The 658-nt window shown below is 62.3% G+C and overlaps 1 protein-coding gene across 1 annotated transcript in view; it reads right to left on the bottom strand.

The window, feature by feature from the left end:
• MYBPH (myosin binding protein H) overlaps nucleotides 1-658 on the bottom strand; it is an 11,234-nt gene that overhangs the window by 1,258 nt on the left and 9,318 nt on the right.

Below are 658 nucleotides of genomic sequence, written 5' to 3'. Positions count from 1 at the left end.
GGTCAGGCTGGATGGAGCTTGGAGCAATGTGGTCTAGTGGAAGGTGTCCCTGCCCATGGCAGGGGGTAGGAATGGGATGAGCTTTGAGGTCCCTTCCCACCCAGACCATTCCATTGTTCTGTGACTCTACCGAGCCCCTGCACGGCTGCACTGGGGATGGGCCTGTGGGGCTGCAGGAGCTGGGCTGGCTGGGTCAGCGCTCCTGGAGGGTCCAGCAGCAGCTCCCACAGAGCTGAGCACTCACCCCATGCCACATACCCTGTGCCACATACCCTGTGCCACACCAACAGCCCTGGAGCTTCCACAGGGACTGAGGTGCTGGGACTGCCAGATTGGAACCCTGCCTGCATGGGAAGTGGGGCAGAGGGTGTCTGGGGGCAAGAGTGTGCTCAGAAGCCACGGGAGGGGAAATAGAAGTGTTTAAGGACACGTGGCCGGCACAGGAACACCCAGAGGGTGTGCGGGCAGTGATCCTCCCATGGGCTGAGGAGGGGCCGTGCGGAGCAAGGCGGGGCAGGTCTGTGCAAGGGCTGCTCCAGATGCTCTGCTGAGGCAGGGAAATGTGAGCTGGGAAGTGCAGGCAGGATCCCGAGACATAAATCAGAGCAGCCCAGGTGCAGGGGAGGAGATTGAGACACACGCCCCACGCCTGGGACAG

Source organism: Corvus brachyrhynchos, unplaced genomic scaffold (genome assembly GCF_000691975.1).
Source record: "Corvus brachyrhynchos isolate BGI_N302 unplaced genomic scaffold, ASM69197v1 scaffold555, whole genome shotgun sequence".
NCBI classification, from domain to species: Eukaryota; Metazoa; Chordata; class Aves; order Passeriformes; family Corvidae; genus Corvus; species Corvus brachyrhynchos.
This window is presented reverse-complemented; position numbering and strand designations above follow the sequence as displayed.